We start from the raw sequence: 10,470 nt of genomic DNA, 5'->3' as shown, positions 1-10,470 counted from the left end.
GGTGCGCTTAAATGCTGTTTGGCGCACGCTCCCCCTCTGCGCTGGCCGCGTGTGCTACTTCTGCACTGAATTCTATGAATTACTCCCTTAACATTTAACATTCGCAAATACAGAAGATGGAAAATAGAGCTGTTGCGGACCTGTTTCTTTTTTTTGTCAGCTTTCGCAAACCGGCTTAACGTCTGAATGCATATGTAAAATAATGGTTTACTTGTTTTATAAATATCATGTTTGCATTTTATCTACAGAAAAAAATGTAACGCAATACTTGCCCATCTATTTGCTATTTGGCTGAATGTACTACTAACTACATCACTAGCTGTATATAGTTCAAATGCTTTCATTGTCCTAGTCGCTTCGCGTGGCTAAGCAAGAGTATGCACGTGCCACAAAAATTGGATTTACAGTGTCAAGTCAACTTCGACATGTGGCATGCCTGAAGACCCTGCAGCCTTTCCTGCCGGGCAACGCCTCGGCAACCAGCGCCTGCCTCACTCAGTGTTTCTCCGTTGCCCTTCACGGATGCTGCAGACCAGACGGTGTCTGGGGAAATAAAGTTTCCAAACTGGCGACCACCCTCCGAAGAGCCGGCAATGTGAGCTAGAAAGCAGTTTTTGTATTTCAAAATGCGGGTAAGTAAAGCGCCCACCTCCCTCCCGTCTCTGCTTTTTCTTTGTACCCCGCATACCTCCGATGGGTTTGTCCATTGAAGTCAATGAACTCGCGGGAGCTTGTCGGACAAATGTCTTTTAAGGAGAAGCCACGGTGAAGAATTGTGTTTCAAAGTATCTTAACTAAAAATGGGATGAGATGCCTGGGCAAACGCTAGAGAATGCAAGACGAGTTTACAGCAGGCGACCTAAGACTGTGCTAAGAGGGACGGGGGTGGGGGACGCGACTTGTCATTTACAGCAGGCGTCCTAGAGCTGTGATAATGGGGGGTGGGGGTGCAATTTGTTGTCATTTACAGGAGGCATCCTAGGGCTGTGTTAAGGGGGGGGGGGCGATTTATTGTTATTTACAGAAGCCGTCCCATCGTTGTATTAATGGCGGTGGGAAGTCCGATTTGTTGTCATTTACAGCAGGCGTCCCAGGGCTGTGTTAAGGGGGGGGGGGGGTGCGATTTGGTGTTATTTACCGCAGGCGTCCCAGGGCTGTGTTAAGGGGGGCAGATTTGTTGTTATTTACAGCAGGCGTCCCAGGGCTGTGTTAAGGTGGGGGGGGGGATTTGTTGTTATTTACAGCAGGCGTCCCAGGGCTGTGTTAAGGGGGGGGAGATTTGTTGTTATTTACAGCAAGCGTCCCAGGGCTGTGTTAAGGGGGGGGGAGATTTGTTGTTATTTACAGCAGGCGTCCCAGGGCTGTGTTAACAGGGTGTGGGGGGCGATTTGTTGTTATTTACAGCAGGCGTACTGGGCCGTCTTAAGCGGGGGGGGGGGCGATTTGTTGTTATTTATAGCAGGCGTCCTAGGGCTGTGTTATGGGGGAAACGCGATGCATTGTCATTTTATTCAGAGACACACTATTTGATTAGTGCCTTACCAACATGTAGGTCCCTTTCCTCGGGGTAGTATCGTCCAGCTCTGAGCTCCCAGCCCCCTACCGACTAGCGTCAAGCTGCTCTATCACGATGTAACCGCGTGAAACAGCTGTACAGCTGCAGGGGCCACATGTTCGGGACCAAAAACAGGCCCTTGTTCACTGGCTTGGAAGAAGGCTGTCAAAAGTGAGCTCTCACCACCCCCCCCCCCCCCCTCGGCCCCCCCAAAAAATATGACCGATCAGAATGACTAAGTCCACAGCATAAGGAATCTCTTTTTTGTGCGGTCTTGGGGGCGGGGGGGGGGGGTTCAGATGATTTCATATACAGGGAGGAACAATGCTCTTTTTGATCACAAAAGGACGTACTATATATCAGATTAAGCAGTGAGCTTCTTACGATGGGGGTGAGACTTCGAGTGACATTCGGATCAGGTAGTGGGGGGAGTAAATGGAACTGTCACCGGGGATCCACCAGACACTGTTAAGGGCAGGTGTGTGCCGCGGCCAGCTGGGCTCGGGATGAGTCCCTGATGGATGAAGTGCTAGAGGTAGGCAGAGGAAGTGAGGGACAGACGCTGGGATTTCTCTATTCCCACACGCTTGGAACATTCAGTTTGTTTTGGGGGCCATCTTGGGTTATTGTAACGCTCTTGGCGGGGAGGTCTATAATGTAAGTTGCAGGTTTGTTTTCATGCACAGCCTTGGAGTGATACCTCGACTGTCCGACGAGAAATCCTTCCACACCTTTCCTGTTTTCTGCGCCTTTAGCCTGCCCCTCCCTTCCTGCATGTTGCTGGGTCCGACCTTCCATCACATCACCCCCCTTTCTGTGCTGTATCTCTTTCATTTATGAGACGTCTCGAAACACTTGTGTACAGGCGCGTTATACATGACTTGACATAGCGTTCCTTCTAGCAGCTGTGAGAGCGACGTATGCTCACACTGTCTCCATTTCAGTCGGGCTTTCTGGCCAGAAGTGCTTTCACTATTTAATACACAAGTTCTCTGACACAGTTCTTCTTTAAACCTGACACAGTTCACTATTTAACGGGCGCTTGTCCCGACACGGGAATATGCGGAAAACCAGGCCTGCCCCCCCAAAAGTGGGACTGTTCTGCAGAAGCGTGTCGGGCCAGGGGGGCAGGTGAAATACTGGGACTCCCCTTTCTCCTAAAAATGGGATGTTGAATCACCCTAAATAAAGACCTTCAACCAGTGACGCAGCGATGCCCCGGCCTTTCGGTCATCCTTGGCAGTCATTACTAAACATAGAGTGCAGTGTTTGACTGCATTACTTACATATTTAGAGAAAAAGAAATTTAAAAGGAAAAGACAAATTCTGCATGTCAAGTCGCATATTCTACAATCACCATGTGCAATATTCCTTGGTACAGTAAAAAAACGGAAGCCTTTTCACACAGAAGTGCAATTTTAAACGATATAATTTGGGACCCACTGGAGCATTTCTCATGCAGCCGCAGACCTTCAACGATTCCAAAGACCAGGATTATCTTCACTAGGGGTGTTCCCTTGCTGCCCCTCTCAGGGCTGCATTGCTCTTCTCAGTGCTGCATTGCCCTTCTCAGGGAGCATTGCTATTCTCAGGGACGCATTGCCTTTCTCAGGGGAGCATTGCTCTTCTCAGGGCTGCATTGCTCTTCTGAGGGCCGCATTGCTCTTCTCAGATCCGCATTGCTCTTCTCAGGACTGCATTGCTCTTCATAGGGCTGCATTGCTCTTCTCTGGGCCACATTGCCCTTCCCTAGGCCGCATTGTTCTTCTCAGGGCTTCATTGCTCTTCTCAGTGCTGCATTGCTGTTCTGAGGGCCGCATTGCTCTTCTGAGGGCCGCATTGCTCTTCTGAGGGCCACTTTGCTCTTCTCAGGGCCGCAATGCTCTTCTCAGGGCCGCATTGCCCTTCTCCGAGCTGCATTGCCCTTCTCATGGCACATTGCCCTTTTCAGTAGTTGCATTGCATTTGTCAGGGCTGCATTGCACTTTTGATGCACCTCCTGTGGACATGATAGCAACATTTAGTGAACTGTTTAGCAGAAATTAAATGGTGCAAAATTGAATTGTATTTCAGCAAAGTTCAAAAGATCTTATTTACTGAAAGCATATTACGGGCATTTTGCTCGGGGGGGTGTGTGTGTGGGGTCATCTGAGGAGTTTGAGCTAGTGGAGCAGTCAAGGACGAGGCATCTTGATAACTGCTGTACCCATATGCACGCAACTTACCTTAATGCTTTTCGTAACAGTGGTTGTGGGCTGCCGAACCCTTTCCCTCCCCAGAGAAAGGTTAGACCACACGTTTGTCAAGTGTTGGCAATAAAAGGACGTAGGATTTTATTGTTACAGATATGGTTATGGAAACAATAACAATAATCACATATCCTAATAATATCATACTTTTGGGCACCGGGTCCTGAGGTTACCCCCTCTGGCCTGTGCCGCCTTCTTGTGGTCACCGTTCAGTGTCCTGTATTTCTCTTCCTTGTTCTTCTTTTCTAGGCTGGGAGGGCTTTGTGGAAAAGAAGAAAGAGAGTGGAGGACGCTGAGTGAACAGCGAACCTCCTGACTGTTTGGGTCCCCGTTCAGGGTCCACAAACAGTTTGTATTTTTCTGTGAGCTGTGCAGCTCTTATATAAGACCTAGGGGTAGCCCTGGGTCTTTGATGTATAGCTGTGGGGGCTGGGCCAGCCCCCAGGCCGGCTGCAGCCGACTATCTGGCCCCCCGAGGGGGGGGGGCAGGTCTTTGTACTCCTTCCCGCTGTTGGTTTCCTCTGGGTGATTAGCACCTTGTTGCTTTGTGGAAGGGTGAGGTGTTGTTCACACCTCACCCTTCCCAGTCTTTGTAGTGAGGAGAGACTGCGTGTCTCTGTGTTGTAGGGGAGAGGGGAGCAGGCTTGGGGGGAAGGCAGCTGCCCCTCTCCCATGCTTGCCGGATGGTACCAGCAGTTACCCTGCCTCGCTTTGGGCGGCCCTGCAGCATTGCCCAGATTGCTGGGTGTTTTATTGGGGGCAGTGGTGTGGGGGGTGATAAGGAGTTGATTGATCTCAATGCCATCAGCCATTAGCCTGGGCATTTGACCACTAACTCCTGCCCATTTTCTGCCCTGGGACCTGCTCTCTTTCTCTCTGATGGTTGTCGTGCAGATGAGGGTTGGGGGTTGTGTGGGGGGACCTCAGCTGCTTGGGAAGCTTCTGAGGGTTAATTGCATGATATTATTAAGTTCTGGTATCTTTGTGTGACAAATTTAAGCATTTAGGGGTTTAAGATGTTATGTACAAAGTGGTCACTGGTGTGATGGGTCAGCCAGGGATGTTGTCTGAAAGAGAGCACGTTGGCTGGGAGGAGTTAAACATGTCAATAATAATAATAATAATGACAAAAGCTTGTTATTTATAAAGCGCTTTTATCCAAAGCGCTTTACATGTAACATTTTTATATACAATTATTATTACCCAATCGAAATTATTACTCACTTTATCGACCTCAGAACGAAATGCTGAGTGAAACCCTCGACCTGCACACAGATTGCGGCAGTGAGTGCTCAACCCATGGAGCTATCTTACCGACTGTTCAGGTGGCGGTGTTCGATAGTTGTGGGAAGTTAACCATGGACCATTAGATCTTTCTGGGTATGGAGAGGGTAGCTCTGGAAAAGAAGAGCCGGGCGAGGTGAAGGGCTCAAAAGGATACGAGAAGCATGCAGGACCGACCGTGTGGGATTCAGCTGCGGTGGAGCGGCAGGAGTTGCAGCTAGAAATGTGTAGGGCCTTCAGAGGTTGGGAAGTTCAGGTAGAAATGTGTATAGTCTTCGTGGAAAGGGGAGGGCCTTCAGAGGTTGGGAAGTTCAGGGAGAAATGTGTATAGTCTTCGTGGAAAGGGGGGGCCTTCAGAGGTTGGGAAATTCAGGGAGAAATGTGTATAGTCTTCGTGGAAAGGGGGAGGGCCTTCAGAGGTTGGGAAGTTCAGGGAGAAATGTGTATAGTCTTCGTGGAAAGGGGGAGGGCCTTCAGAGGTTGGGAAGTTCAGGTAAAAATGTGTATAGTCTTCGTGGAAAGGGGGAGGGCCTTCAGAGGTTGGGAAGTTCAGGGAGAAATGTGTATAGTCTTCGTGGAAAGGGGAGGGCCTTCAGAGGTTGGGAAGTTCAGGGAGAAATGTGTATAGTCTTCGTGGAAAGGGGGAGGGCCTTCAGAGGTTGGGAAGTTCAGGGAGAAATGTGTATAGTCTTCGTGGAAAGGGGAGGGCCTTCAGAGGTTGGGAAGTTCAGGGAGAAATGTGTATAGTCTTCGTGGAAAGGGGAGGGCCTTCAGAGGTTGGGAAGTTCAGGTAGACATATCTATACTCTTTGAGGAAAGGGGGTGGGCCTTCAGAGGTTGGGAAGTTCAGGTAGACATATCTATACTCTTTGAGGAAAGGGGGAGGGCCTTCAGAGGTTGGGAAGTTGGGTTGACACTATTATTCTGTTCTTTGGTGGTAGTCACGGAAAGCCGGGGCTTGTCCTATTCAAGCAACTTTCTATACACGAGCACATGCCTGTGCTGTTTGAACGTTTGGCACAATCACAATGTGCTAACCCCAGGAGTAGCACCTTCCGTCACCCTCTCCGTGGCTCTCAAGGCCATTTGCAACCACCAGCTCCCATGGAAGCCTGAGCTGGGAAACAGGACAATGTGACCATCCCACGAAGAGGGAGGGGCGTTGGTGGGGGAGCGGGGGGATCTGTGTAAGACTGGAACTCGGTGACTCAATGGAGAGTGAACTGCATGCATGTCACATTGACAGGGACCCACACACGCGTGCATTCAACCCAAGCACGAGGACGACATCGGGATATGTGCTGCTGCCTGGCCACGCTCACCCCTCAGGATACGTCTCCATACCCCAGCCAGGACCCACCGTCCCACTCATGCACGTCACGGTCACACGCATAGAAGGTGTATGCCAAGGGAAGTAGGCGCAGTGCATTCCAAAAACCAAGCATGCATACAGCGGGCACCATGCACAGGCATTATGTGAAAAGGCATCACAGAATGACTAACACTGCGCCCGCCCCGTCCTGGGGCTACTCTTCACCGCACGTCTTAGAAGACCACGCCTACGATACATCAGAGGCTAAGTAGCGCCCACCCCTGCCCTTCCGGACACTCGAGTGCATGTGCACTCATCCCTACTGGGCTGGGGGGGCCAATACCGGGACAAACAACTCAAAACCTACCAACCTGCTGCGAAAATGTCCATCCAAGCACCTCTTCCATACCACTGGAGAAGGACTCTCGAGATCACACGCACACGCATGTGACCTTTGTCAAATATCTCGCGCACCTTGAAGCACCACGCACCCTTAATGTTTGGCAGCCACACAGGCATACACTGATAACCCTAAAACCAGATAACATCCAAAAACACCAATTGTTTTCCGAACGAAAAAGCGTTAAACATTGGCCATGAGCTTTGCAAATGTGTCATATGGACTGTCCAACATTGGGTAAAAAGATGCACGTACGCGCCACATCCACAGGTGCACCACGCAGACGTGCAGATACACGAACCAGACACGTACGGATATCCTTCAGTCAGACTCCAGAGGCTACGCATTGCAGAATTGTAATAGAATGGACACTTTCACGGCAAGGACAAGCCACACACCCCAAGAAGGTTGGGGCAGATGCGAACAACACATCGTTTGTCAAGGGCAGTGTCCTCCTAAATCGTGTCTCCCCTTTTATTATTATTATAATTATTATAATGGTATTTATTGAGCGCAGACCTAGTATCGAGAAGCAATGGAGAGCCTTATAGAGATCAGCAACAAAACAGATGCATAACAGAGCGCTTTACAGAGATATACACAGAGGTATACAATAGTACAGATGCATAACGCAGCGCTTTACAGAGGTATACACAGTACAGATGCATAACGGAGTGCTTTACAGAGGTATACACAGAGGTATACAATAGTACAGATGCATAACGCAGCGCTTTACAGAGGTATACACAGTACAGATGCATAACGGAGTGCTTTACAGAGGTATACAATAGTACAGATGCATAACGCAGCGCTTTACAGAGGTATACACAGTACAGATGCATAACAGAGCGCTTTACAGAGATATAAACAGAGGTATACAATAGTACAGATGCATAACGCAGCGCTTTACAGAGGTATACACAGTACAGATGCATAACGGAGTGCTTTACAGAGGTATACAACAGTACAGATGCATAACGGAGCGCTTTACAGAGGTATACAACAGTACAGATGCATAACAGAGCACTTTACAGAGGTATACAACAGTGATGCATAATAGAGTGCATTACAGCGGTAGCAACAGATATACAGGGGGTCGATAGAGAGGGGCAAAGAGGAGGGGTACAGCTGTACCAGGTGGTGGGGAAGAGAGAGGCTGACGGCATCAAGCACATCAGGTGGCGTGCAGGGCGACTTGATGGCCAAGGTGTTGAGAAGGAGAGACTCTTTGAAGAGGTGGGTCTTGAGTTCTTTTCTGAATTTTAGAAGCCTTGGGGCATAGGCCAAGAAGGCCTGCTTTCTGGTCCTTTCCTTTTTTGCAGCAGCGGATTTCAAGTCTGCATAACATGTTCTGCTTGCGGCAGGTAAAAACGGACAGATGGGCCGCACTGCAATGCACCTCATAAATTGCTAGGCCATAACAGAAACACCCCTGCAACTTTGCCTAACAGCAACCTGCAGTACATTAAACCCACAAAATGCACCATCAGTGGTAAGAGACCCCAGCAGTTTTAGCTAGGTTACTTGCTGCCTATAATCATTCAAGGGAACTAGATAGGGTGGGGCATAACACTCATTGCGTCTTTTCACACACAGCACACCCTCCCTTCTACTGAGCACAACCTTCCAGAGCAGGGCCAGGGTTCCAGACGCAGAGAAGCTGCAGGCGGGCAATGAACTGTTTACAGACCCAACACATTTAGTTTAGTTTCTTTATTTGTACCGCGCACCGAACCCTCAGGTAACTGGGCCCCAAAAAGCTTGAGCGAGTATTACAGACAATTTACAACAACAAAAACAAGTGCAAGTCGACCAAGGTTACAAGGGGGTCGAGAGTTAAGATATTCAGTACAATACCAATCTGCTAGTATTACAGCGAGACATAAAAAGATTAAGTAGGCACAGTAGTTTGGTGGCAAAATAGCTGATCAGTAGCATTTTTTACTGAGGAGCCAGCTCTTTACTTTGAATATAAAGGTCCAGAACGACGGTTCCATTCTGAGGCTAAGAGGTAAGGTATTCCGCTGCTTGGCGGCTAACACAGGGAAGCGCGCTCCACCAGCTCTTTTTTAGGTGGAATCTAGGGATGGTAAGCCAAAGCGAGTACAAGGCTCTAGTCGGTCTGGCTGGTTAGTGTCTGTTGAACTTACCTGCCAGGTATTTGGGGGCGGAGTTTGTAGGCATTTGTGAGTGATGATAAGAGTGCGAATGACGATTCTATCCCATACTGGGAGCCATTGGGCGTTCTGTCTGAAGCTAGGGATGTGGGTGGATCTAGGGAGGCTCAATACCAATCTTAAGGCATTGTTTTGAAGGACCTGGAGTTTGTTGAGGTTCTGTTTGGAGGTGCCAAGGAAGAGGGTGTTGCGGTAGTCAATTTTGGGCAATACTAGTGCCCTGGCTAAAGTAATGCAAGCTTCTAGGCGAGAGGAATGACTTGCAGGCATTAATCAGCTTGTTAGTGTAGGCAGGTGAAGAAGCAGTGGCGTTCACTTGCTTTTTTAGAGAGAGGGCGGAGTCTAAGTATACCCCCAAGGTTTTGATTTCTTTGGCCACTTTGATCAAGTTTCCATCAATGTTGATGGAAGAATATTGTGGGTCTAATTTGTTAAGGCGTATTTGGGAGCCGACGATCAGGAGCTCAGTCTTTTCGTCGTTGAGGCACAGGCTGTGTTCTGCCATCCACGCCTGGATTTCCAAGTAAATCTCATTAATCCATTTAGAATCATCTTCATAGCTCCCTGAGAGCGTAATGAGAACCTGGGTGTCATCAGCGTAATTCGTATAAGTGACACCCATGTTGTCAAGACGGTCAAAGAGGAGCTTAGTGAAGATGTTGTAAAGCGTTGGTGAGATGCACGAGCCTTGCGGTATGCCGTAATTGATGGGAATTGGGTCAGCTGAGGCTGAAGGTGTGAAGACTCTGGTGGTACGATTAGACAGGAAAGATTGTATCCAGGTGGAGGCATTGTTGGAGAAGGCGGCTGCTGTGGACAGGTGATCAGTGAGGATCTGGTGATCGACAAGATCGAATGCTGCTGATAAGTCTAGCAGCAGGAGCATGGCCAGTTTACCATTGTCCTTAGCCTCATCCATTTGGAGTTTTAGGTCCAAGAGGGCTGTTCCGTTCCATGTCTTGGCCTAAAGCCTGATTGTCTGAGACCCAATAAGTTGTCCTCCAGGTGTTTTTGGATTTGTAGATAGGCCACTCTATCTAGAATCTTAAGGATGTAGGGAACGGTGGTAATGGGTCTGTAGTGTGTGGAGGTATTGGGGTGTAGGTTATTTTTTTTTAAGAGAGGCATAAGGAACAAGTTACTTACCTGTAACTGTTGTTCTCCAGCATGGGTCTGGCATGGATTCACATGCTCATGAATATTCCCCGTCGTCAGGCTGGGAATCCTTGGTAAAGAAAAAACCAGTATCAGTTTCGTTTCTGATCTGTCTTTCGTAGTAATAACCAATCACTGGTCTCTGCGTCATACTGACCACAGCCAATGACTGCCCTCTACCTAAGCACCGCCTCTGGCAGCCATCTTCAGATTTGGAAGCACGTGAAGTGGCAGTATGACCAAGTGAAGAGCCGCAGAGGGGTAGGCGGGAGGGTTCGCATGTGAATCCATACCAGACCCATGCTGGAGAACAACAGTTACAGGTAAGTAACTTGTTC

General features: G+C 48.9%; 1 protein-coding gene across 1 annotated transcript in view; it reads left to right on the top strand.

Moving 5' to 3' along the window:
- Positions 1 to 453: 453 nt before the first annotated feature.
- LOC138583067 (sterile alpha motif domain-containing protein 9-like) overlaps positions 454 to 10,470 on the top strand; it is a 71,633-nt gene continuing 61,616 nt past the window's right edge. The window contains exon 1 of the mRNA XM_069654990.1: positions 454 to 632. The gene's annotated coding sequence lies outside the window, so the exon portion shown is untranslated. The remainder of the gene's footprint in view (positions 633 to 10,470) is intronic.

This window comes from Ambystoma mexicanum, chromosome 3q (genome assembly GCF_040938575.1).
Source record: "Ambystoma mexicanum isolate Mex_15411 chromosome 3q, UKY_AmexF1_1, whole genome shotgun sequence".
Classification (NCBI taxonomy): Eukaryota; Metazoa; Chordata; class Amphibia; order Caudata; family Ambystomatidae; genus Ambystoma; species Ambystoma mexicanum.
The sequence above is the reverse complement of the archived record's forward strand: the minus strand, read 5'-3'. Positions and strand labels throughout refer to the sequence as shown.